The sequence below is a fragment of the Podarcis vaucheri genome (genome assembly GCF_965113315.1).
Source record: "Podarcis vaucheri genome assembly, chromosome: 4".
Classification (NCBI taxonomy): domain Eukaryota; kingdom Metazoa; phylum Chordata; class Lepidosauria; order Squamata; family Lacertidae; genus Podarcis; species Podarcis vaucheri.
The window spans coordinates 108,944,532-108,969,996 of NC_138762.1; the positions used below are offsets into that span (position 1 = coordinate 108,944,532).

Here is a 25,465-nt window from a genome sequence, read left to right on the forward strand (position 1 = left end):
GAAATTCCCTTTTACCTGGTTACATTTGAATTGCTGAAGAAACTCACAACTATTCTACATAATATTCTGAATGAGTCCTTGGTTACATGCTGCACCAGTCTTCTCCAGCCTTTTGATATTTTGGACTGTAACTCCTATCATCTCTGCCCTTTGGCCACATTGTCCAGGAGTGATGGGAAGGCACCAGGTTGGAGAAAACTGTGGTAGGAATTCGGAAGCTTCCCAGGGAGATGCTGGGCAGGACAAGAGAATGGATGGAGAAAGGTGGCCAGCAGGTGCACGAGTCTCTCCAGATTTTTTCTTCTCTGTGTGTGTTTCTGGAGAATATCTCAAAATTCTCAACAGATCAGGCCACTCTTCATGTGAGAGCTCTAATCTTTAGTCAGGATCTCAGGGTAGGCTGAGGTAGTAGAATTCTGGACTGTACTACCTGAGACTATATGTAGAAGACTGTAATTTCTATCTCCATGGTGGTGGGGGTTTGTTGATGTTGTTGTTTTTAACCCAACAGGCCTCTCTCATGTGCTGTTTTGCTATATAAAGGTGCTTCTCCCCTAGGGAAATACTCAAAAATGTGGCAACCATTCTGCATAATTTATTATGCTGAGGTAACTCACAATCTCTCTTGTGTTCCAAATATGCCAAACACAATCTGATTTTCAGAAGTTACCCACATTAACTCACAAGCAGAGATAATACAGAATATGAAAAAAGACACTACTTGCTTTTATGTATTTATATATTTACAACTAACCACTGTCCTTTAGTGAGTGACTTGAATGGCTTTGCCCCCTCCCCTCCCCCACACCATTTCTGAATTACTTTTTTGCCCTTGCCAACCTTTTTATGATTCTTTCCATGGCAAGTGACATTGGCTTTGACTGTCCTTTAAATACCCTGACTTGAAGTCTGCCTGTTCCCAGAGATTTGCTGCTTTCAACTCTTCCCAATTAACTTAATCCCTCTGCCACACAGATCCTGCAGTCATCCAGGATAAAAATATATTTACTGTCGATGCCACGAGTAATCTGTTAGTGTGTTCCCTTGTAAATAAACTTAGAAGCATTCCATAGATAGGCTGGTTCCGGCTTTGTGTTTGCATTTCATAATCCATTCCATGTTGTTGTTTAAGAAATCTCCCCAATGACTGATTTATTATTTTGTTGATCCTGATAATGCAGTGTTGGCCTATTCATTGTATTAGTGTCATTTCCAATGTTTCCAGCGTTTTCTACTGGATACCCTAACAGTCCTTCCCTCTGGCTTCCATGGTTCAGCACTCCCTGAACTGCATTTTCTCCTATTCTCTTAGATTGTGGATTTCTTAAGTTACACAAGCAAATATAGTGTACAGTGTTTCTCAAGGTGCATTTAATGCTCACTATGAAAATAAAATGGGAGGCTTCAGACATCAGATACTAAAGTGTAGCTTATATGTCACCAAAAGCTAGAAATGTAGAGTTCAATTTCTACAGTGACTTTCTCTGTGGCTTTGGGCAAGGTCTTTCATTCTGTTTTCCAGTAAATCCCCCTATATTATTGATTGCACACATTCATGAGCTGTCATTAATAACTTTGCAAACAAGAGCTATATAATTCATTATGATTTTATAAATGACAGGCACAATTCAAAGAGCTACTTTTGGTACACCCATGGGGATTGCTCCACTCAGCTCGATTTTTTATTGTATTTTGGAGCAGCATAGCTCTCCATGCTGTAATCTGCACGTGAAATTCTCATTCAGTTCAGAAGTGGTTTGTCTTCAAGCCTGGAGAAAGCAGGGGCTTCAGTTGGGGAGAAAAAGTCAAAAGCACTTTATTGTCCACAGAACTGGTTACGCATTACATCAAATCTCGGTCTTTTAATACTCCTTTTAGCAGGTGTGTAAGTGTATTTAGGACTGCAGTCAAAGGTATGCTTACAGTGGATTAAACATCTTTGCATAGAATTGAGCTTCTGAGCTTCACAAACTCATGGTTCACCCAACATGATAGCCATGTTCAAATATATAAAAGGATGTCACATAGAGGAGGGAGAAAGGTTGTTTTCTGCTGCTCCAGAGAAGCGGACACGGAGCAATGGATCCAAACTACAAGAAAGAAGATTCCACCTAAACATTAGGAAGAACTTCCTGACAGTAAGAGCTGTTTGACAGTGGAATTTGCTGCCAAGGAGTGTGGTGGAGTCTCCTGCTTTGGAGGTCTTTAAGCAGAGGCTTGACAACCATATGTCAGGAGTGCTCTGATAGTGTTTCCTGCTTGGCAGGGGGTTGGACTCGATGGCCCTTGTGGTCTCTTCCAACTCTATGATTCTATGATTCTATGAACTTACCTTTGCTCGGCATTTCTAGGCACAGGTCCAAGCTTTCCAGGTCTGTGTCTGAGTGCTCCCCTCCCCCGGGATTTTCACTCACTACTGCTGAATCAGAGCAAACAGCAATCTGTGGAACACCCAAATTGCCATTTGTTCCGAGTTTGTGCTTCCCTGGGGAAAACAGTGGGGTGGGGATAGGGGGAAGTGCTTTGACACAAACCGGAAAAGTGTGAGCCTGTGCCTAGAAATTACAGGGCAAAAAGTGTCAATGAGACCTCAGTTTCATTATTTTGCTCTGGTGAGCTCAGTAAAGCATTAAGGTTTCCCCAAGAAATGTGAGGAGTTACATGATAGAGAAACCAAAGACATAATTTCCACTAAATGTTTATCTTAAAGTGAAATATCAAGTAAATGTAAGGCTTCCTCCTTCGTGCAATATCTTAGGATTTCAAAAGAAGGTGAAGGAATTTTAATAAGCTTAGCAGAATTTCTATGGTAGCTCAGTTTCACTTGAGTGTCTAGTATGGCCTAAAGAGAAATGGCAAGAAAATACTCAAGTAAAAAAATCTGAGAAACTCTGAAGAACTCAAAAAGAGTTTCAGAAAGACTACAACAGACACTTGTTGTTCTGGGTCAGCCCTATTTTCCCTTCATTATTCTTTTTGTAAAGAAAAACAAAAAACAAAAGGTAAAACCAAAGAATTGAAGAGAAAATTAAAGCAATAATTGCTATATTAAAACTGAATGGGTTGATGAGACAGAACCATTTATAAACCCATAAATGATTCAAGTGTTAAAAACATAAATTTAAATGCAATGATATTCTGTAGTATGATTGCTTAGGTAACCTTGAATCAGGGATGTAAGCAGTGCTATTTTTCTAGAAAAAGAGGTGCTGGAACTCACCACGAAGGCCTCTCTCATTCTCTTATAATGGCAGTAGCCCCCACCTGAGAGGGGCCAGAACTGAGTTCCAGCAAATCCCGGCTGAAAAAAAAGTCCTGGATGTAAGTCTAAAGTGGCACAAGATTTGGGGTCACAAGAATGATAAGAGTAGATCACCTGAGTTCGGGAGAAAACTTCTATCCCAAACTAGGTATCAGCAGAGCAGGAGAAGCCAATGAATTATATTTAGCAGACGATATATTAGGTGAATTAGCTTCTACAATTAAAAAACACACAATTAGAACCATTTTTCACGACAATCAGTATCTGTCATGATAATGAACATGTGCTTTGAATATGACAGGTTGCATATTCTGGCTTGTCTGCAGGCAGCTTACGCTATCATGTGTCAAAAAGACCAAAAAAACCCCTCTAAATTTAAGCTGCAGAAAAAAAACTTGTAATATAATTGACACACAAGCCTTCACATAATGCACATATAAACATGTTTTTATTGCAACACCCTAGGTTCATAGCATGGATTATTGTCCTCACCCCTACCCAATCACCAACCACTCACTGTCTACTACATGTTGTAGAATGGTAATACACAACCTGCTGCGTTCATGTACTCTACGATAGCAATTGCCAGTCTTTCACTGATGTAAAAAGGCAGTTATTTGTTGCTGTCAAAGATATACCAAAACTATATAAATATCCTAAAAGATGTTATGAATGGTTCACGGCAGCTGCAGTTTGCGAAATTGCATGCTGTGCTGGCATGATGTCACAGTGTCCGCATGCACACATTTGCATGCTCATGCACTGCAGATGTGGGGTCTTCTTCTGCCTCTACTCCAATGAATAACTTCTGTTTGCGTGGACAGGCGGAGTCCCCAGATCCCGCGCGGTCACCCCCGTCATGTGAAATAACGACTCATGACAACGTGCTATGGGATTAAATTGGGCACAACTTTATTAAATTTCAAATGTGGGTAGACCTTGGCTCAGGCATTGGGTGTTCTCCCTCCCCAGTCTAGGGGCTGCGCGCGTCCACGCAAAGGGCGCCCCCCGTTTTAAGCGTGGAGCGGTCATTGGGGGGGAGATGCTGAATGATAGCCCTAGCATCTTATACTAAACCTTTTTAATAGGATAGGACCAAAAGACAAATATATAAATACATAGAATATGAAGGCAGTCTTAATAGACAAAAATAGACAGAATAAGGAAGAGTGATTTACTAGGCATGGCCCTCAAAAATCTGTAAATATTTGTCACAGCTTTTCACAGCTAGATGGTACATCCATTTTTGACAGATGGATTATGAATTACGTACTTCAGCAGCAAGTACAGTGGTACCTTGGTTTACAACCATAATCCGTTCCAGAGGTCCGTTTATAAACCAAAACAGGTTGTAACCGAAGGCGCACTTTCGCCAGTGGGGCTTCCAAAAATTTTTTGTTCATAATCCAAAAAAAAAAAAAATATTATGGGTTGTAATCCAAACCGGGGCACGCACTTCCAGGTTTGACGTGTTTGTAATCCAAAACGCATTCAAACCAGACTGTTTGCAAACCAAGGTACCACTGTAGTGGTTTGAGTAGGATCGTTCTTTTTACAACTATACAGGGTCAACTCTTGCCAGCCTGAACCATCCTCTACCACCATTCCATGCCCAATATGCAAAGGGAACTCCCCCACTTCACCCAACAATCAAAGGGTTACGACATTCTCTGGCAGGACCATCAGAGCAGCCTTATTGGTGAGCATTGGGCACATGTGGATCAGCATTCCCCTCTAAATCCCTCCATTGCTGGGAGGCCTTCGCAATTAGGGTTGCCATATTTCAAGAGGTAAAAATCTGGACACAAAAGGTGTTGAGCTTCTGATAGCATCTCCACTGCCGCAGAGCCCAAGCCACCCAAGCCAGAGCCAGAGCCTCAACCAGAGCTGCCCACAAATATTTTTTTCTAACCCAAAATCCAGGACATTTGCTTTAAAATGTAAAATTCCCCATGAATGGGCATGTAAAGAAGACATGTCCAAGAATTCCCGGATTCATGTCAACCCTATCTCAATGTCTTTCTTTCCCTTCCTTCCTTGATGTTTGAATAGTGACTCTAAGTGAATCTAAAACAATATTTTCAAGCTGAAATTGTTGGGTTGGGTTTAGTGTCAAAAGATTTTTTTAAAAAAATCCCTTTTCCTTTTATAGAATTTCTATATGGTTGATGTAAATAACAGAAAAATAATAAAAATTAAAAGTTTTACATAAATGCATTTTAAAGAAATACAGAAAATATTAGGGACATGGGTGGCGCTGTGGCTAAACCACAGAGCCTAGGACTTGCTGATCAGAAGGTCAGCGGTTTGAATACCCGCGATGGGATGAGCTCCCGTTGCTCGGTCCCTGCTCCTGCCAACCTAGCAGTTCGAAAGCACGTCAAAGTGCAAGTAGATAAATAGGTACCACTCCAGTGGGAAGGCAAACGGCGTTTCCGTGCGCTGCTCCGATTCGCCAGAAGCGGCTTAGTCATGCTGGCCACATGACCTGGAAGCTGTACGCTGGCTCCCTCGGCCAGTAAAGCGAGATGAGCGCCGCAACCCCAGAGTCGTCTGTGACTGGACTTAACGGTCAGGGGTACCTTTACCTTTACCCTTTTTACAGAAAATATTACATTTTCTATCAATTTAAAATACTATAGAGTTAACCAATGAACCTAGTGATCTAATAACTTCCCCAAACTTTTCATTCCAAAGGGCAATAAAATCACAAATTTCCCCAATAAATCTGTTTCCACATCTTATATTTTCTCTCACACAGTTATGTATGTTTATACAAAACTGATGGATCCCATATTCTATAGAGCCACTAAGAGAAGAGGGGAGGCATAGTTACCCCCAAAACAAAATATTTAGACATTTTAGCTGATGTTTAAAATATTGTAACCATTGCTTTATTCCCTTCCTCCACATACCCTTCTAAATAATTCAAAAGTGTGATTAATGGATTTTTATTTAGCACTATTCTAGTGAGATTTAATCATCATCAAAATAAACTCTATTACCAGTATCAACTACTGTTGTTATTTTTATTATTGCTGACAAAATCTAATGCGGCATTCTTCAAATGTGGGTCCCCAGGTGTTGTTGGTCTAATTTACTGGTTACATGACGTCAAACAAAATAAATGTAAAATCCAAGTAGGAAATCTAATTTTGTTAATGCACACTATTTAAAGACGGCATTTATTTATTTATTTATTTATTTATTTATTTATTTATTTATTTACAGGCAACAGTTGTCAGCTAATAAAAATCCAATCTGTAGCAACAGACAAGTCAAGAATTATGTTAGAGCCTTCTATTACAAAAGGGAATCAATGGAAGACATTGGATTCTGCTTTGGTCTTTGCAACTTTTTAAAAATATTCAAGGGAAACTGTGAGTACAAGGAAATTGGGAAACTCTTTTTCTGAGTTTATATAAACTGGTATAAGTTGAGCAAAGCTGTTCACACTGCAGTGAAAGGGAATGTGCCAAACTCAATTCAAAGACATTGAATAAAGCCCTGTGTGATGTAGTGTTGGATAGATTCCCTAGGAAAACAGATCACAGCTGGATCTTTGTGACCTGGGCTAATTTGCCACTTCTGCTACGGCGTCATTTTGTGGCCTTGGGCAAGTCATTACTTTTCAAAATCAATTCCCTATCTTTACAGGAGGATTAATAGTGCCTCTACTCACAAACATATTATGAGAACAGACAAAACAAGAGGTGTAAAATACATTATAAAGTTAAAGTCATATAGGTAAGTCATGAATAGCAGAGCTGAAATGGATAATCAAATTTTTTTAAATTTAGTATAGCTTCAATCTTTGCCATTCACATTTCATATTTGAAATATGAAATGTTTACTTCACAATGACTTTGCTTGGTTACAGGAATAAATGGTCCCTAAATGGGACAGAGACATCTATGTATAGTTTACAACGAGGAAACAACTATCCTGTCCACCCAATCAAGTACTGATTGATGACTAGAGAAAAGGGTTGTCAAGTCAGGAGTATTCCAGACCTTGAGATTTCAGGGCCCAAACCTGAGGGAGTCCCCTGGCGACATCATGGAGATGTCATGGATTTCACAGGGGCATGACATCATATGACACATTAAACTTTAACTACAGTCACTGTGAGCATGTCATTCAAATAAAAAACATGAAGTCTAACAAATGAGCAAATATGTCACTGGTTGGAAATTTAGATAGAAACCTTAACTATAAGTGGTATTCCTAAATTTGTTGTGAACTGCACTTTTGAACAGCCAGTGTTAATGATGCAATTATTTATATGTCACATGGAAGAGGGAATAAGCTTGTTTTCTCCTGCTCTGAAGGGTGGGACTAAATATCAAGAAGAACTTTCTGACAGAAAGTGCTCCCTTGGAAGGTGGTGGACTCTCCTTCCTTGGAGGTTTTTCAGCAGAGCTTGGATGGCCACCTGTCAGGGATGCTTTCGCTGAGATTCCTGCATTGCAGGGAGCTGGACTAGATGACCCCTGGGGTCCCTTCCAGTTCTACAGATCTATGATTCTTTGATTCCATAGTTGCCAGTCAGTACTGTATGCATTTATAAATGCCTTCTGACTTCATTGTCTACACCACCACCAATGCTTATACCATTACAGTGGTGCCTCGCAAGACGAAAAGAATCCGTTCCGCGAGTCTCTTCGTCTTGCGGTTTTTTCGTCTTGCGAAGCAACCCTATTAGTGGCTTAGCGGATTAGCGCTATTAGCGGTTTAGCGGATCAGCTGTTAAGCGGCTTAGCGGATCAGCTGATAAGCGGCTTAGCGGCTTGGGAAAAAGGGGAGGATGAAGGGAAAAAACCCAGCAGGAACTCGCAAGACATTTTCATCTTGCAAAGCAAGCCCATAGGAAATTCGTTTTGCGAAGCACCTCCAAAACGGAAAACCCTTTCGTCTAGCGAGTTTTCCGTCTTGCGAGGCGTTCGTCTTGCGGGGCACCACTGTATACATATTGTTATTCGGATGTGAGGACGATCTGGCTGCGACATCTGTCACCCCATTAATCGCCAGGGTTGATTCGGTTGATCTGGCTGTCTAGGGGGTGTCCACTTCCTCCCTCACCGCTCCATGTGCGTCCCTCCCGAAGCTGCGCACTCGGTGGAAGAGGACGACCATCCCAGACAGAAGGAATGCACCCTTCTTCGGTCAAGGGTATATTGTTATTCTTTACTAAAAACAAGATAACAGGGGGAAAACGGGAAAACAAGAAAAGACAAGTGTTCATAGGAACACATAATGTTAAGATGATCAGCTGTGCAGGTCTACCTGTCTGGCACATAAACAAACCTGGTAGAAGAGGAAATGAAGAGCAGAAGTGTTAGCTATTTTTGATAAAAAAATATGTGTCTTACACAAACAGTCTTTTTACTTGTCAAGCTGGCAACATTTGAAGTATAATTTACAAAGCCTTCCAGACAGTGTCTGCATGAAGTCCCCACACCTCTCACCTTCACAGTCAAGACAGAACTAACAGAAGTAACAAGCAACTCTCAACTGCCAATTTCCAACTGCCAGTTGTCAACCACCACCTCCTTTCTTTAGTACCACCTATTCTTTGCGAAATACGTTCACAATGAAATTGCATTACAAATACTAACATTTAAGGCAGCCCAACTGCTCCCCCCCCCGGGCTCTGAGCCAAAGGGGGTGGCACACGGCGCCACAGCTGTGATGCAATTAATTCAGAACAATGGAAGGTGTGAGGCAAGGGTGGGTGGGCGCCAAATGTTGGCCTTGCACAGGGCACCACAGAAATTTGAAAGGCCAAAGTCCACCCCTTTCATAGCATTTACTTTAAACAGAAACATACACACAGTTTAGTCATCAAGCTCTGTGTTTTAAGACATGGGATGTGGTGAGAGTTGAAAATTGCACGGATCCTCATTTCACACCAAAAACAGACCTTTCCAAACTTCTACTTTACATACACACACAATTAATTCCCCAAACTCTGTGTTTAAGAGTGGAGCCAAAAATATCACTCGGCCAGCAGAAGTTCTTTTGTGAATCTATATTACATTATCTTCAATCCAGAATTTCATTTAGGGGAAAAAAAGAATCTCTTCCCTTCCACCACTCCATTCTTTTCCATACCAAAAGTGATTTCCTGTGCACATCCCTATAGTTCTCAAGTGGATTATTTCTGGGGGAGCAGTAGGGCAGCTATCCTGGAAGTGTGGAGGGAGAAAACTCAGGAATGGGGTTGAGAATTTCCAGCATTTTCTTTTCTTCTACCTCCAAGGCAGCCCCCGACCTGCCAGCTCCCCCTAAGTGACCCATCTAGTCTCAGCTTCAAATGAAAATATATAACAACTCTCTCATCCAGCCCTTCCAGTCCTCTCTCCTACTCTCGGCACTCCATTCTCCCTTGGTAAATTCGTGTCCTTGCCTACTTGGATTCACTCAAGAGGACCAAAAGGCCTCCAGGAGTTGTTGTGGACAGCAAAGGCAGCAGTGCTCAATTCCTCCTCCTTCTCCTGCTCCTGCTCTTTGCATGGTGCCCTTGCTTCTGCAGCCCTACCCCTTGCGCCCAGTGCACATGTGCACTCATAGCCCTCTTCTTCTACAATGTCTATGTAGCATGGGAACTGCCAGCAACTTGACCAGCCAGCTTTCCCTTGCCAACAGCTGCTGACCATACTGACTCAGGCCCTGGGACACCCACAGAGTTACATTCCAGTACATTCAACCTACCTACAAATTCCTGTAACAAAACAAAAAACAGGCATCATGTCAGTCATAGCCTTAGGTTTCTCTAGAGCAGAGGAAGAAGACAAATCTGGAGGCAAATTATGGCCACCCTCAAGTGTGGAACACACAACCAAAAGGCATTCCTCTAGTCTCCCTATGGGCCCAACCAAAGCTTCAACTGCTTCACAGTAGGGTCATGAAAATCAGCATCAATGTCCTTTCCCATACACACTTCAAGTGCTTCTGGGATGCCTTCATCCAACCACCTAAACTCACATGGCAATTAACCCTAACAAAGCAAGCAGTATTAAGCTCACATTCAGGTGGGTTATATCCAGAATGAACCTTTTAGTAGGAATAACACCCTGCAAACCTCTTTCAGTGGGTCAAAGCAAAAGGGAGGGCAGTGAAAATGCCTGCAAGCCTGGCTGTACTTGTTTGAAATGGCAAAACAGACCCTCCAAGTGTCCCTATTTTCCAGGGACAGTCGCAGATTTACAGAAACCATCCAGGTTTCTGATTTGATCCCAGAATGTCCCAAATAGGATGTATGGAGTATGTGACCCCTGAGCCAAAGAGAAAGGTAACTTGATAACTACACAACTATTCAACATCTGAAGGTAGTCCTGTATAGGGAAGTTTTTAAATATTTCATGTTTTTATATATGTTGGAAGCTGCCCAGCATGGCTGCGGCAACCAAGTCAGATGGGCAGGGAATAATAATAATAATAATAATAATAATAATAATAATAATAATAATAATAGAATAGGCTGTCCCTATTTTCATAGGAGAAATATTGGAGGGTATGGCAAAATAGGCTTCAGATGAGTTCAAATGGGGAAATGAAGATGACATGATTGGCTACTTCAAAAGATGACCTTGCTTCCTCATCACTCTGAAGACCCTAAAGGCAGGCAGGCAGGCACCCAGAAGCTGCTCATCCTTGATGGCAAGAGAGGTGCCATTTTCAAGAGAGCAATGGACTGGCAACAGGAAACAGAAGCCAGAAAACTCTTTTAAGACCCACTAGTTGCCGTAATTAAGGTTCTCTTGTATCATGGCTGCATTAGTGTTTTCTCCCTGAAGTTCTGATCCAACTAGCATAATCTCAAGGCATGGGGACATTATATAGGCCTGATTCCTACCTCTCACCCAGAGTCATAAGATTCAAGCTAAGTCCTAATTCTGAGGGATCAGGCTTTCTTAAAGCCTTCCAAGTATTGCCAGGTAAATTGCCAGTGGCCAGCCTCTAATGCCAGGCCTTGCAGACGTGTCCACCACCTTCTGAAGGTAAGGTCTCTCAGGACAGGTGAGTTTATCAGGAGGGTTTCTTCTCATCCTTAATTAGATATCAATTGAATCTCAATTTCACATGCCGTACCTAGGACTTATTAGAAAGATATTTCATAGTGCTGATATAATTCCCCAAGAAGCCAATGATCATATTGATTTATACAATGTGTTTCAGTAGTTCTACAAACTTAGTATATAACCTTGAATGAAAAGACAATTACTCAATCTGCAAAGTTGTTGCCCTTTGCTGGTTAAGGGTCAGATTTTGAACACCCATTTAATTTATAAGGCAGCCCAAACATTTTTTTAAAAAGAACCAGGAAATAGTTGGGTACGTCTTTTGCAGTTTATATGAAACTTTTAATCTGTGAAAGTGGCAATAACAGATCTATCCAAAGTATGTACTTTACAAATAAATTCTGTTGAGCTCAGTGGAAACTATTCTCAGGTACAAGTGCATTAAAAAAACTACCACACCTGAACATTTCAAGCTGATCAGAATCCAGCACAGGATATCCACTCATGTGCATGTGAAAGATTATTTTCCTGTTCAGCTGTGCCCCCTTGTTAGTCCATCTAAATATGACAATTAATTTCTTTCTGAGCAGCACAGGCTAGAATTTGTCTCGGTATTCTTTTTATATTTTCAATTTAGTATGTATTGATTTCTCTTGTCGCTTTCTCTTTCTACTGTTCTATTTTTAGCTTAGTCTCACAAAGATTATGACCCCTAAGAATATCACCTATTCTATTAGCTCATCCTGAGCAAATGGACAGTCTCTCAACTTCTGGCAACAGGTCCTTTTTGTTTTCTTTATCGGCATGTATCATGAATTCCATGTAGGATCTGGGATTGCCATACGTCTGGATTTTCCCGGACATGCCCTTTTTTGTGTTGGGGGGGATTTTGGTGGGGATGAGACCTTTAAAACTTGTCAAAACGTCCGGAATTTTTTTGTTTTGGCTTCTAAAGAGAACCACATTTCCCATGAGGCCTCGGGGATTCTGAAGCGAAACCAGCCCTGTGATTGGATGCAGGCAGTTCCGATCTAGCTGCCCACTGGCTGTCCCGGGTGCCGTGTCCGATGCCGGAAGGGGGTGGAAAGCGAGGCGGCAGCTGAGACGGAGGGTCCCTCGGAGCAGAGCAGCGAAGAGGAGCCGGGGGGGGGGCAGGAGCAGGCGCCCGGGAAGAGGCGGGGCGGCGGGGCGCCTCCTCCTCCTCCGGAGCTGGACCAGAGGCAGGGGGGGGGGGAGGAGGGAGGCGAGTGCGCGGCGGGGAAGGAGCCTCCTCCGCCAGGTGCGGCCCCCGACGGAGGCAGGAAGATGCTGGGAGGCACCTCCTTGCTTTGCTTTTCCGGGGGGAAAGAAACCCATCAGTTGGTTTCTCCTCTTTTCTTTCGCTTCCTTTGGAGTGGTGTCTCCGTCTCCTTTTCCTCTGCCGGCTGCAGTGAGCCACCAAGAGGCAGCAAACTCGAGCGCAGCCCCTCGCCAGACTCCGATCAAAGAAGCGGAAGAAGCTTCAGCCGCCAAACAAAATCTCCAGGGGATCCGTGTTGGGAGGCAGGCCGGGCCTCCCCGCCCCCCAGGTCATTTTCGTGGTCAAATCCACCTCTGCCAAAGAGCGCTCTTCTGCTTTAAATGTCCTGTTCAAACCTCAGTTTGCAGAATTTAGAGATCGATCGCCTCTCCCTTCTCTCTTTTCTGCTTCCTCCTCCTTTCCGCCTAGATCTCTCATCTAGCGTTTATTTATATGGAGATCAGCTCTTCTCCTTCCCTCCCTCCCTTCCCGCACCTTGGATCGTCATGATGCAAACCCAGGATATGTAGTTGTATTATTTAATATTCTTTGTTATTGGGAATACACTTCTTTGGGAGGGTGTGTCAAGTTTTGTAAGGACAGGTAACAGAAAGCACCTCACCTATCAAGTTTTTGCTGGAGAGAAAATGTGTCTGAAGATCTACATATGACCTGCCCCCCCTTTTTTCTTTTTCTACTTCCCAGGAGGGGTTAAAATGACCAGGAGCTGGATTTGTTTTGATCGCTAGCAGTTTATTAATTTTTAAATCCTACCTAAGATAAAATGGACCAGCCCTCTGGATAGATATTAAAAGTGTGTGTGTGTGTGTGTGTGTGTGTGAGAGAGAGAGAGAGAGAGAGAGAGATATCAATTGGGATTTTACAGCACCTTTTTCAGCAGCTATAAATGAGATCTAGTTTCCATTCCTAATAAATCACATAAAAAAATATGTTTCCCAGATCTCATGATGGAGACATGTCTCATGATAGGCTAGGCTTCCTTTGCTCCAGCAGAATCTGATGCCGATGGGGAAGAGTCCCCCTGGGGGGTGTACTTGATTAATCATTTATTCTGCAAGGTGGGTGGCATCGCAGTGTGTTGGGTGAAGTTTTACTAGCAAAAGCAGAAACTCTGTAGTGGGCGATTCCCCCTAGCAATGGCCTTGGAATGATGTACATGGTGATGAGGAAGCAGAGAAACTGCTATCCAGTGTCCATGCATACAAACATTCTGACGGATTTTTGCATTTGTTTTCTCTTTAAAAACAAAAGCACCCATCAGTTGCTACATCAAAGTAAAGAATGCTTTGCTGAACATTTCAAATTGTAGGGATCTGTGGTGGTGGAGCAATGCAAAACTCTTCAGTGGAGTTGCTTGTAAAACTGGAAGAAGGGTTTCTTCTGGGGAGTGGAAGACAGAAAGCATGTGCTGTGAGGTGTTTCATTAGGCTGGAGGTTTGAGGGGAAAGGAAGACATTCCCTTCCACTTTCTGCATAGGAGAAGAAGAAGAAGAAGAATTTATTATTTATACCCCGCCCATCTGGGTAGGTTTCCCCAGCCACTCTGGGTGGCTTCCAACATAATATTAAAAATACAATAAAACATCAGACATTAAAAACTTCCTTAAACAGGGCTGCCTTCAGAAACTACAATAGGGTAGTTTCATCTGCTTGTCCTGTGCATGTAGCCAGTCCTCATGCCTTCAACTAGCTTTTGTTTAGGGTGCTACTTAAGGTTGTAATAATGTCTCCTTTTTGCCTATGCTCCGTCAAGTGTTAGCCAAATATATTTCATCTACATTACTGCATGTGGCAGTGCCCCAGCAGTGGCAGCAGCGACAGCCATGTGCCTCCCAGGCTCCATTCACCCTCCACGCATGCGCTTGGGGAAAGAGGCACGAGGCTCTGTCACCCTCCTGGAGCCCTGCTGCCTCCGTCCCCAAGGCCAAGAAACACACACCCAGCTTTGGGAAGGCAATAGGAGGGCTCTTGGACCCTGCCAGAGCCCTCCTGGCTCCATCCCAAAGCCAGGCAAGCGCTTCCTGGCCTTGGGGAATGAGGCACAAGGCTCTGCCAAAATCCTGGAGCTTTGCTGCCTCCTTTCCTGAGCATGTGCAGAGCACCAATCCCTTTTGCCCATTTGGCTGTCCCTCCAGCCATTTCTAGGCAGCGAGTACCAGCACCTTCTTTTCCAGAAAAAAAAGCACCGGGAGTTGTCATGTATATATTTGTGTTGTTAATTGACATCAACTAGAACTTGTAATCTATGTATGTTGATGGCGGTGGCTTTAATATAAATAGTTGGCAATTAGTAAATATTAGCGATGCCTGGATCTGGTAGTTTCTAAAGCTGTTCTGGCGAAAGCAATATTTGTTTTGCTTATTAAGCCTTTTTTATAAAAAATGCTTAGCAACACCACCTTCTAGAAATTAAGCTTTACGAGGAGCGGTTGAAGGAGCTGGGTATGTTTAGCTTGCAAAACAGGAGACTGAGAGGTGATATGATAGTTATCTTCAAATACCTTAAGGTCTGTCCCATGGAGGATGGAACAAACTTGTTTTCTCCTGCTCTGAAAGGTAGGACTCAAACCAATGGCTTCAAGTTACAAGAAAGGAGATTCTGACTAAGCTTTTTTGGGGGGGTCAGGACTTTCTGACAGTAAGAGCTGTTCAGCAGTGGAACAATCTCCCTTGGGACTCTCCTTCCTTGGAGGTTTTTAAGCAGAGGTTGGATGGCCATCTGTCCTGGATGTTTTAGCTGATATTCCTGCATTGCAGGGGGTTGGACTAGATGACCCTTGGATCCCTCCCAACTTTTATGATTCCTTCCTTCCTTCCTCATTTCTCTAAACTTATTCTGCCTATTGAGGCCACCTGTCCTGCATCTAAAGTCTTTGAACTGTAATGTTTAACAGTGCTTATCTACATCAGAGACAGGGAAAGTCTCCCCCCAGATATTGTTGTACTATAGTTCCCATCAGCCCCAGCCACCATGGCTGCTGGTCAAGCATGATTGGGGTTGTAGTCCAGTCACATCTGGAGGGCTGCAGATTTTCCACCCTTGACTTATAATGCCCATGATGCCAAGCACGGTTGTGGTGTCCTCCCTGCCCCCGAAATATGGCAACCCCAGTTACCTCCCTTGCTTGGAAACAGTTACTGAAACACTTTAATGGGCTTCAGTGAAGCTACGCATGAATAAACCATCAAATGATGGCAGTGCTGTTTAAATAATTAAGAGAGCAATAATTTTTTTATATATTCACTTGTTTGAGAGGTCCACATTTTGGTTCCGCCTACAAATGAAAACTTATGGTCATAATCAGCAGCGTATTTTGCATGAGAGCTAAGTGGAGAATGGGGTGGTAGGTTAGGGTTGTAAGCAGCCCCAGAGTTGTCTTCTGCCTAGCTTCACTCCCACATCTAGAACCAAATTGGCAACAGTGAGGCCAGCTGATACTACTCAGGCTGCTGCGGTAAGGGTACCAGACCTCCCCGTTTCCCAGGGACAGTCCCCAGATTTACAGCTTTCTCAGCATTCACATGTACATAGCAAACAATAAGAACAGTGAAGGGAGAGACTTCGTCAGGCAAGGCCACCTTCCACCTGCCTTGCCCCACCCTCTAGTCTCTGCTTCTCAATTTGTATTGTTTTATGCACTGTGGCTTGCTGTTGTTTTCTTGATAATAGTTTAGAAATTATTTATTGTAACTGTTGAGTGGATTTCTGTTTAACTTCTACATGTTGATATTATTTTATACAGTGGTACCTTGGGTTACAGATGCTTCAGCTTACAGACGCTTCAGGTTACAGACTCTGCTACCCCAGAAATAGTACCTTGGATTAAGAACTTTGCTTCAGGATGAGAAAAGAAATTATGCTCCGGTGGCGCGGCAGCAGCAGGAGGCCCCATTAGCTAAAGTGGTACTTCAGGTTAAGAACAGTTTCAGGTTAAGAATGGACCTCCAGAACGAATTATATTCTTAACCCGAGGTACCACTGTACTATTCTAATAATTGTTCAACGTTACTTTTTTGATGTAGGCTGCTTATTTTAAAGTTTTGTTTTATTATCACATTTTTGTATTGCATTAGATTGTTATAAGATATACATTTTTTGTTTCTGCAGCTTGTAAATCACCTTGAGTATTGTAAGATAGAAAGACGGTATACAAATTAAAAATGATGATGATGATAAGTGTCCCTGGATTCATTGAAAAAAATCTGGTAACCTTATGCCCTGAACTTTATTTTCCAGCAATGAATATTAATAGCCACAATGTGTAAAGTTGTTGGCTACTCTAACATGTTTTAAATCAGAGGTCCCCAAACTTTTTCAACAGGGGGCCAGTTCACTGTCCCTTAGACACTGCCGGGGGGCAGACTATAGTTTTTTTAAAAAATACGAACAATTTCCTATGCACACTGCACATATTTTATTTGTGGAGCACAAAAACAGGAAAAACAATACAATATTTAAAATGAAGAACAATTTTAATCAACATAAACATATAAGTATTTCAGTGGGAAGTTTGGGCCTTCTCTCCACACACACACACACCCCACCGCCATCCCCCTGATGGCTGCTGACCTGTGTGGGGTGAGCGGCAGGGGCTGGCGGCGGGAGGATGAGTGGTGCGCAAAAGAGGTCAAAAGAGGGGTGGTGCCGGGGGGTTGGTTGCAGAGCTGCCCCTTCTCCACTCCCTCAGCTTCTCCCTCATGCCGCTGCTGGCACTGATGAACCACAGCCTCCTTCCACTCAGTTCAGGCAGGGACTCTCATTTAACATGGTTGCCACCAATTTTAAGGAAGTGGCTTCTATTCAGGTATTGTCTCTCTCTCTCCCCCACCCCGAATTTTTTAAGTGTGGCTTATATTCGGGGGCGGGTTATATTTGGGCCAATACAGTAATTTGTGTTGCCGGAGTAGTAGATATCTGGCAGGAATTTGCCTTACCCTACTTCTGGAAACAGATTTTAGCTCACACCATAAAGGGACATTATTTTAAAACATCAGTATCAAGGGACAGGAGGCGAGAGGAACAGGGGTAGGCAAAAGTTGTTTTTTTACGTTTGAAGGCCCTCTGTCAAATATTTTTGAGATGAAATTGCAAAACAGAATGTATTTTAAGAGCATTTGCTGTGACTATTTTTAGCTGAGATTCCTGCATTGCAGGGAGTTGGATTCCATGAGTCTATTTTATAATACATCATCATCATCATCATAGCAGCATTATCAATGACCTTCAAACCGCCAGTCTTTTGTAAAGCAAATGAATCTGTGCTTGTCCATGCCGAAGGCCCAAATACCTATAAAAATACTTTAAAGGGTGTCATCCTATGGTAATATCACTGTAGATGTGTGCAACGTAACCAAATACTCTTATATTTCCATTCTTGTAATTTAACCTCAACTTTATCCCAAAGTGGGTATTTTGATGTCACTAAGACAGCAATCCTATGCACATATACTTGGATAAGCACCACTAAACAGTGAGGCTTACTTCTGAGTAAACACATGTCAGATTGCATTGTACATATTTTTCATACCTGGTAAAATATTTCCATCTGTTTCACAATGAAATCTCAAATAGTGTTCCTGTTTGAATATTCTGAAAGGTTTGTCACAGTGCAGCGAGATCTCAAAGAAGATTATCTTTATATACATCTCCTGGTTTGGTTTCATTATCAAATTATTCTGAATTATCTTTTATGACAACCAAATAGTTTTCTGCTGCCCAGTACCATTTTGCCTTTCTGGGTGCACTGGTATACCACTTGTGGTATGTTAGTGAAAGCTTTTTGAAAAATTTCTTTTGGAAAGACCAACAGTGCCATCTATGGTAGAAGCTAAGGAACAACCAGATAATCTCTCAATTCATGCTTTGGTTTTTCATTTAAAGATACAAAACATAACAAAGGTTTCTCTGTCCTTTTCTCCCAATAAAAGCAATAAAAGATTATTTTTTAAAAATTGATTTCTGTGGAGTCTGATGCAAAGGAACCTGATCCACACTTCCGTAATCATCCTTTGAATTTCCAAATTTTTCAATTCACTTATTGGGTTAAAAATGCTTCTAAAAATTGTGCTTTATGATAAAATATCTTCAGAAATTCATAATGTATTTTTTAACTATTTAAATACAAATGTTAATGTGTTTTCTCCTGCTCTGGAGGGTAGGACACAATCCAAAGGATTCAAGTTACAAGAAAGGAGACTCAAGACCAGGAAGAACTTTCTGACCGTAAGAGCCGTTCGACAGTGGACTCCCTTGGGAGCTTGTGGAGTCTCCTTCATTTGAGGTTTTTCATCAGAGGGTACTTTAGTTGAGCTGCATTGCAGGGGATTGGACTAAATACCCTCAGGATACCTTCCAACTCTACAATTCCATGATTCTATTATTTTTTCCATTTAAAAAAAATGGAATTAAGACAAACAGACTTTTGAATAAATACATTAAAAATTTGCATGGGTAAGAAATAGACTGATCCTAAAATGTACAAAATGCAATTAGAATGGGAAACAAAAGATGAACAGGTGAGGGCATCAATGATACACTGGGCAATAGATATAGGATGTAATATCGAAATGTCAACATGAGAAAGACTGTGGAATGTAGATTTGAAATTTACAGCTTGTTCTGCGATAAAAGAAAATTATTTGAAAATTATGTATAGATGGTATCTGACTCCTAGTAAACTTGCAAAAATGTATAAGTCAGAATCAGATACCTGCTGGAAATGTAAAGAAAATGGGTACGTTTTTCCATATGTGGTGGAATGGGGGTGAATTATTGATTATTGGAGGACGTACTGTATTTTTCGCTCCATAAGACACACCTGACCATAAGACGCACATAGCTTTTAGAGGAGGAAAGGGGGAAAGCCCCGGGTTTTTTTTTGGGGGGGGGGGTCATCTCAAAGTTGTGCAACTTCTTTTGCAAAGGGGAAAAATCCTGTATTTATGGGGTTCAACTCAAAGTTCTGCAGCTTCTTTAGGAAAGGAAAGGGAGCCGTTTCTACAGTTTCCAGACAGATAATCTAATCAACCAGTCACATGTCGCTGGGGAAACAAACAGCCTCCGTCTGCAGAACATTCAACAATGGAGGCCTGGGCAAGGGGCCGAGGCCGGAAAGGGAGCCAACAATCAACCACACATTTGCTCCATAAGATGCAGACATTTTCCCTTACTTTTTAGGAGGAAAAAAGTGCGTCTTATGGAGCAAAAAAATATGGTAAAACATTAGCAGGATTGATAATAAAACGTGCAGTAAATAATAATTAAGGGGAGGATAAAGGAATGCTTATAAATATATTGGAATTGGATATGCAGTAATAAAAAGATGTGAAATAAATAATCGCTGAAGGGAGGGAAGTTGGGGGGAAGGTAAATGAAATTTGTGAAGATTTTGTTCTTTTTGGCTTAAATATTTATAAAAGTTGAAAGTGTGTGTACACACACAAACACAGATATGGATCCACCGTTACGTTTAGTGAGCTGTTTGGTGTCTTCCTATTTTGCAGTCAGAAATGAGTCAGAATTTGAAATACAGACACTCCTGCCAGAAGTTCTATCACACTTTAATGGTGATGAGAAAACTGAACCAGGAAAACGCCTTCGCAGGCAGGGACTATTTTGTTTCTAAATGATTTCCACAAACATCTACAATACGATTAAAACGAGGAAGGGGGGAAAAACCTCCCCCCACACCTCATGCTTCTCTCTTCAGACACAGGCTGATGGCAGCTGGTGATTTGGGGCAGAATGTCGCCTGAAACTATTCCTGCTGAGTGGTAACCAAGGGGGGGGGGGGTTCCCTATCTTTCTCGGGATTTGTCATGGGACAGAGGCATGGGTGGCTAGAAACAGATGTATGGTTACTGGTTCTCTAGCAGCATTCACAATGGACTGGTGGTGTTAACAGCCCATAACCATCCTGGGGGCTGCTATCTACTCAACAACCAAATGGAATATTCTGTTCTGCCATCAGCAACTCTCCTGCTGCTGATGTGGCCACCTCAAGGTAATTCCTCCAGTTCCTTGTCATGGAGGTGGCCTCTTACATGTCTTGTTTGTGGGCTTCCCATAGGCATCTGGGAACCAAAAATTGGACTAGATGACCCTTTGGTTTGATCTTGCAGGGTTCTTAAAGTTTTATACCCTCGCCCTTTCTCACCAGTTGCCACCGCCCTGGGATCATCAATAAGCGGTCCCTCCCTCATCCCTTTACTTTGCCTCATACGGGATGACTGGCTGCCATTCCCTCTTAAAACTTAAAACAAAAGCACTGAACTTGTGGAGACCACTGTAGCAAGGGCAGAGCTTTTTGCCGAAGTAATGTATATCCAAGGCTATTGGGCTCAGACCTACCATGAAAGTAAAGGTAAAGAGGTAAAGGACCCCTGGACGGTTAAGTCCAGTCAAAGGCAACTCTGGGGTTGCGGCTCTCATTTTGCTTTTCAGGCCGAGGGAGGTGATGTTTTTCCACAGACAGCTTTCTGGGTCATGTGGCCAGCACCGCTTCTGGCACAATGGGACCTACCATTAGGCAGAAGATTCTACCATAAGGCAGAAGAAATGGGCTGTCTCTGAAGTTGCTAAAGACGGAAGATAATGGGGGTGCAGGAATTAGTTTCCCCTCCCAAACTTATTTCATTGTTCTGAGCCAGCGCCAGTGTTTGCTTATTTCTGGCCTGGGCTGGCTATCTTGCTTAGTCACCTTTCTTCTCCAGTGCACTGCAGTTAGTTCTGTTAGTGGTCATTTCAAATTATGCTTTGCTCCTGTGACAAGTGCTGGGACTGCTGCTGCTGCTGCTTTGCAGGACTTTTTTGAGCAGGCAGCAAGTAGGTGACTGACCAAATAGTGAGCTGGCAGTGGTGAGGTGCTGGAAGACAGGTCTGAGTGTGCCATGTGCCCAGACCTATGGCCTACTGTTCTCAAGTGCATCAGAGAGTTCTGATCCAATGTCAGTGTGATGAATGTGCCTCAAAGACTGGGGGGGGGTGTCATATTGTCCTTTGCCATGTGTCTTTGGCCAGGCCTGCTCTTAGACAAATATTTAGTCACCATCTGAAATGCGTCTCAAATGTTGTCATTAAAATATACCGAAGCCTTTATCTTATCTTTTCCTTTTTTCTTTTGGTTGACCTTGCTATATTTGCCCAATCTAGTATACAGCAGTTCACCTGTCAAGCATCCTTGAATAATTCTCCTGAATCTGTCACTGAATGCGATTCATGGCTTGCTTACCTTGCAATGACACAGTAAGCTTTCTGTTGTTAATCTCTGAAACATGACTGGCAGTTGTAAGATGAAAAGAATTATATATGACACATTATTGGATATATGTGTCTTACCATTTAAGTGTGTCAGCTAATTAGGACCCACTTGCAGAGAATTTGCACAATTTTGTTTCTCAGTAGCAACTTTGGTAACGGAATGAGTGGTGACTTTACAGCCCAATAAATCTTCTGGAATGGTCCTCCCCTTGTCCCCATGCTTTGAAAGAACAGGAAGGCAGACAAAAGCAATCAGAAAGCATGTCCCAGTTCATGCTGAGACTTTGCTTCATGTCTGTGCCATTTACTCCCTGCAGTAAGTCAGTTTCTCAGATCAGAGTTTAGCATTCCTGCCACCAAAGTTAAATAAAACAATAGCCCAACATACTGGTTGTTAATGAAATAATCACACAGTACTTCAGTGTGCTGCAATGTGGCCTAATTAACTCAGATTCATTTTGAATGAAACAAAACAAATGGTTGGGTGTCAATAAAAACACAACACCTCTGGAGGAAGTGCAAACAACTTCTAATGGGGTCCTAATGGGAGCTGCATAGAAATAGTAATTAGATGTTGAATTTCGCTAAAGCGATGTTTCATGCATTTAGAGCGCTGCTTAGGCAAATATATATGTATGAGTTTCAAGGAAAGTGAAAAGAATTTCAGTGGGGTTTGTGGTAGGGTTGAAAGAATTTCAGTAAAGTTATAAAAAATGTTGGAAGTGGTGTAGAGTGTACATTTCTAAGTTGCCACTGAATTTCAGTCAAGGTCAAGTATGAAGCAAGTACCTAGGAAGGAATAAGAATAAGAACAGAGCACAAAAAATTTGAGTTGGATCTTAAAGATAAAACAGCTTAAGGAAGTTGACAGAAGGAAAGTTTCAGGTCTCCTTCTGCTGACAGGAACTCCCCCTGTGGCCAACCCACATGATTCAGGACAGCTCCCCAACTGCCTGGATAAGTTTCCTAAGGAGTGCTGTTGACTGTGAAGGGGCAGGATAGAACAGGAAACACTACTTTTGTGAATTTACTAAGTAACTTATTTTAGGATCCATTATCATCCACATTCATAATTCAGCCTCCGGGGGGAAATTGCGCCTCAACTTTGGCACTTGATCACGGGAGCAGCAATCGGTATTCTTCATCCGTACTTGCTGGGTCAGCAAAATCTTAGGATCAAGTGATAAGGCAGCACTTCAGAGTCATTTCATACTTAATATTTCATTGTCCCTGCTTCTTTCTATTGTCTATGACAATATATTTCTGCTACCGGTATTTCAGTTGACTACATGTTTGCCTGCTCTTTTCAAGGTGACAGTACAGTGGTGCCTCGCAAGACGAAAATAATTCATTCTGTGAGTCTTTTCGTCTTGCGATGTTTTTCGTCTTGCGAAGCACGGTCCGTCGCAACTGCGCCTCTTCAAGAGGCTTAAAAAAAAAAGGGCAAGATGTTTTCGTCTTGCGAAGCAAGCCCATAGGGAAATTCATCTAGCGAAGCAACGCAAAACCGAAAAACCCTTTCGTCTAGCGAGTTTTTCGTCTTGCGAGGCATTCGTCTTGCGGGGCACCACTGTATCAATCTTACAGGACTGTTGTTAGGACTTATAAGATAATTTGTGTGACATGTTTTGAAAGCAAAATATAAATACTAAGTTTTGTGTTGTTGTTTTAAAAGATCAGTAGCATTAACTTAAAAGGATAATAATTATCATCTTCAAAACTGATGTTATTTGACTTTTTACATGGAAAGAAATTGTTTATTAAATGTTAGCATAAAGATTGCTAAATATTTTTGAGCTTTAAGAAAATTGTTTTCTGTTAAAGAAAGATTCATGACTGTGAGGCACAGAAATGGATTCAGAATATTGTCTCACTGAGAGCTGGAGTGTACCTTTTTTGGTATCTCTAAAGGCAGTTTCTATGGGACGCGGGTGGCACTGTGGGTTAAACCACAGAGCCTAGGACTTGCCGATCAGAAGGTCGGCAGTTCAAATCCCCGCGACAAGATGAGCTCCCGTTGTTCAGTCCCAGCTCCTGCCAACCTAGCAGTTCAAAAGCATGTCAAAGTAAGATAGATAAATAGGTACCGCTCTGGTGGGAAGGTAAATGGCGTTTCCATGTGCTGCTCTGGTTCGCCAGAAGCGGCTTAGTCATGCTGGCCACATGACCCGGAAGCTGTATGCCAGCTCCCTCAGCCAATAAAGCGAGATGAGCCCCGAACCCCAGAGTCAGTCACGACTGGACCTAATGGTCAGGGGTCCCTTTACCTTTTAAAGGCAGTTTCTAAAAGTATAAATGCTATGGCTTAGGGCAGTGGTTTTCAACCAGTGTGGCGTGGCACCCTGGGGTTCCTTGAATGATGTTCAGGGGTGCTGCAGGCAGCACTTGCCTCTGTCCCTCTTCCCCCTCCTCTGATGCCCTCTTGTATCTCTACCTTCCAAAAGCTTGCACAGCTGTTTGTTGCAGCCCTGGCTACAAGCTTTGCAGGCGAATGGTGCCTCTGGGGCTGGCCAGGGGGGTGCTGGTAGCCAGGTGCTAAGGCAGCCTCGGAGCAAGCAAGCAAGCAAGCGGGCAAGAGGTGGTGCCAGCCCTTGCTGTTGGGAATGGATGGACAAGTCCCAGGCCCCTTAGGACCTCCAAGAAGAGGGGAGAGGAGAGGAGGCTGAGGGAACAATCTATAAGGGATCATGTTCAAAAAAGGGTGAGAGGCTGCCAGCTCTGCAGTGACATAACTGGGCTCCTGAATCCCATGGGATACTGCAGAAAGAATGTAGTTGGTCAAGGGACTCAATGAACTCAAAAGCCTCTGGCTTCTGGAGACTATGGGCAGATCCACACCATAAATTTAAAGCACATCTAATGCCCATTTAAAGCACCGTATTTTCCCCAAATGTAGTTTGCTAAAGGTGCTGAGAATTGTAGCTCTGTGAGGGAGAAAGTGCAGTTCCCAGGATTCTCTGAGGGAATCCATGTCTTTTAAATGAGTGCTGGATGTGCTTTAAATACATGGTGTGGATCTGCCCAGGGATTTTCGCAGTCGCTGCAGGTTTTCAGCAGCCATTTATGCCTGTTGGGACCATTTAAGTTTGTTATTTTTTCTCAAGTAGGTCTCAAGGTTATAGAACAAAGTTTAAGGAAAACTCTGCTTGATATGTTTGGCTTTATCTAAAAAATAAAAATCTCTCAGGTAGGCTAATGTTAGCCAATTTTAAGCTAACTTGTCTTTTTCTGTGTAACTCACTTTTCTGTGTAGCTCACACAAAAGGTGTAAAAGATGGCAACCTTTCTGAGACTATTTTTCCCTCAGAGACCAAAGATGTAGCTAAGAGTTGAGGGATTCACCTAGGCCTTAGGTGCTTATCTGCACTGAACCTAGGAGCTATTTTTCAGTTTGCCAATGCTAATACCAACTTTCATGCCTCGGGGTTTCAGCTGATTGATTGCTGGGAATTAAAGGGACTTCTCCCCTCCTTTCCTAATATATCATTGCTCTGGTGCATAGCGGCACTTTACCTTTCTGTGATGCATCAAGTATTGCTAAATGCCTAAGGCAGTGTAACAGTGGACCAACGGGCTATAGGAGAACGGCAATTCCTTTGCTCCTAGAAAGAAAGCCTGAG

General features: G+C 42.5%; 1 long non-coding RNA gene across 1 annotated transcript; it reads right to left on the reverse strand.

Moving 5' to 3' along the window:
- Nucleotides 1–858: 858 nt before the first annotated feature.
- On the reverse strand, nucleotides 859–8,713 carry LOC309531747. The gene is made up of 3 exons (XR_014219419.1): nucleotides 8,635–8,713; nucleotides 3,221–3,301; nucleotides 859–1,785 (listed from the first exon to the last, which is right to left on the reverse strand). It is a non-coding gene; the product is annotated as an uncharacterized lncRNA (long non-coding RNA).
- Nucleotides 8,714–25,465: the final 16,752 nt, after the last annotated feature.